The 2,553-nt window shown below is 40.3% G+C and overlaps 1 pseudogene; it reads left to right on the top strand.

The window, feature by feature from the left end:
• Positions 1–2,121: 2,121 nt before the first annotated feature.
• Positions 2,122–2,221, top strand: LOC113307208 (annotated as a pseudogene).
• Positions 2,222–2,553: the final 332 nt, after the last annotated feature.

The raw sequence follows: 2,553 nt of genomic DNA, 5'->3' as shown, positions 1-2,553 counted from the left end.
AGGTTTGGAGTCTTCCTCTAAATGAATCTGATGCATACACACAGTAGGACTTATACCCTTAATGTCTGCTATAGTCCACCCTAAAGCTTCCTTATTGTCTTGAAGTACATTTACTAGCCTACTTTCCTGATCACTATCCAAATTGGAAGCTACAATCACAGGTAAAGTCTCAGATGGGCCTAAAAACACATACTTTAGAGTATCGGGTAGTGGTTTAAGGTCCAACTTTGGGGGCTCTTCTAAAGAAGGAATTAGGGTAGTCTCAGAAACTGGTAACGGTTCGAACCTAGCTTTCCATCTATCAGTGTCTAACACAGGGGTAGAATCTAATAGAGCATTCACCTGTTCAATAGTGCTATCGTCGTCAAAATCTAAACCAAAATGGGATAGACAACTTTCTAATGGGTCTTCAGACAAATGTTTGGTAATGACTCCTGAACTAAGGCTTCTATCATGTTCACCTCCTCAACACATGTGTCATCTAGCTCATGAGGTTGCTTACTGACATTAAAAATGTTCATCTCCATAGTCATATTACCAAAAGATAAACTCATCACACCATTTCGACAGTTAATGATCGCATTAGACGTAGCTAAAAATGGGCGACCTAAAATCACAGGTATCTGGTTCTCTGGGTCAGGGACAGGTTGGGTATCTAGGACCACGAAATCCACTGGATAAATAAACTTGTCGACCTCAATAAGAACATCCTCGATAACACCTCGAGGGATTTTAACAGACCTATCAGCTAACTGCAGTGTCATCTGAGTAGGTTTCATTTCACCAAGTCCTAGCTGTAAGTATACATGGAATGGCAGTAAGTTCACACTGGCTCCTAAGTCAAGTAAAGCTTTTTCTACCCGGAAGTTACCTATTGTGCAAGCAATGGTAGGAGAACCTGGGTCTTTGTACTTTGGAGTTGTGGTGTTCTGAATGATTGAACTTACGTGACTAGCTAAAAAGGCTTTCTTATGGACGCTAAGTTTTCGCTTTCGCGTACACATATCCTTAAGGAACTTGGCATAAGCAGGAATTTGCCTAATTGCATCTAATAAGGGAAGGTTTATGGTAACTTGCTTAAAAACCTCCACTATGTCATTAAAGTTCGATTCCTTCTTTGTTGGTACTAATAGCTGAGGAAATGGGGCTCTAGGCCTAAAATCAGACCTTTCAGGAACCGAATTCACATCATCAGAAACTTTATCAGTCTCTTCAGCTACTGGTCCTGAGAGGTGAGATCCTGAGGGGTGAACTACAGTATGTTCACTATCGGGCATGGTTACCTTATTGTCTACAACTCTACCACTTCTAAGGGTTCTAACACATTCAATTGATTCGATGGTTTTGCACCTAATTCATGAACTCCTCTAGGGTTGGGTTGTGTTTGACTAGGAAACTTACCTTTTTCTCTCAAAGAATCACTTATCAGACCAACCTGGGTTTTTAACTCGGAAATAGCCTGACTATTTTCTTGTCCTATCCTGTTACTAGCTTGTAGACTCTGTTCTACGGATAACTGAATTTTGCAGTTTGCTGAGTTAACAAGGCGAGAGATTCCTCTAAACTTAGGATTTTCTTATCTGACTGATTCTGAAACTGAGCTAGTCCTGAAGGATTCTTAGTATAGCCAAAACCTGGGGGAGCATTAGAATTACTAAACTGACCTTGACTTTGGCCCTTAGACCACGAAAGGTTCGGATGGTTTCTCCAACCAGGATTATAGGTTTCTGAATATGGGTCAATCTTTTGACGGTTATCAAATCTAGTGTTATTAAAGAGCATTGGCTGCTCTTCAATATTCTGGCCTTCCCAAAAAGGCTCCACTCTACCACTAGTCTGGCCCACTTCTAAGGCTTCTAACCTTTTTGCTAAGCAGCAATTTTGGCATCTGATTCATAGCCTCCTTCTACCCTATTAACGTTTCCTCTACTTAAAAGAATTGTTTTCTGGGGTGCCCTACTATTTTCCCATTGCTGGGTTTTTTCGGCGATTTCATTAAAAAATTCCATCGCCGCATCAACAGTTTGGTTTTCAAATCCACCAGTGCATAGAGACTCAACCATGGTCGTTGTGGAATAATCTAAACCCTCATAAAGGATCTGAACTAGCCTAACCTTTTCTAAACCATGATGAGGACACTGGGATAATAAATCATTGAACCTTTCCAAATACCTATATAAAGATTCTCCCTCTTGTTGTGAAAATGTGCATATTTGCGTCCTAATAGACGATGTTTTGTGCCTAGGGAAAAACTTATTGAAAAAGGCAGATGTAAGTTGTTCATATGTCTCAATTGACTCGGAGTCCAAACTATACAGCCACGACTTGGCCTTATCTTTCAGGGAAAATGGGAATAACCTAAGTTTCAAAGCATCATCATCTAAGCCTCTAATTCTTAGAGTACTACAAATTTCCTCAAAATCCCTAACATGGTAATAAGGGTTTTCATTTTCTTTCCCTAAAAAGATTGGGAGCATCTGTAAGGTCCCAGGTTTCAGTTCATAGGGTGCCTCCGTTTCAGCTAACTTAATACACGAAGGACGAGTAGTCCTA

The sequence above is a fragment of the Papaver somniferum genome, chromosome 8 (genome assembly GCF_003573695.1).
Source record: "Papaver somniferum cultivar HN1 chromosome 8, ASM357369v1, whole genome shotgun sequence".
NCBI lineage: Eukaryota > Viridiplantae > Streptophyta > Magnoliopsida > Ranunculales > Papaveraceae > Papaver > Papaver somniferum.
Note: the sequence above shows the minus strand (reverse complement) of the source record. Positions and strands in the feature narration are given on the sequence as shown.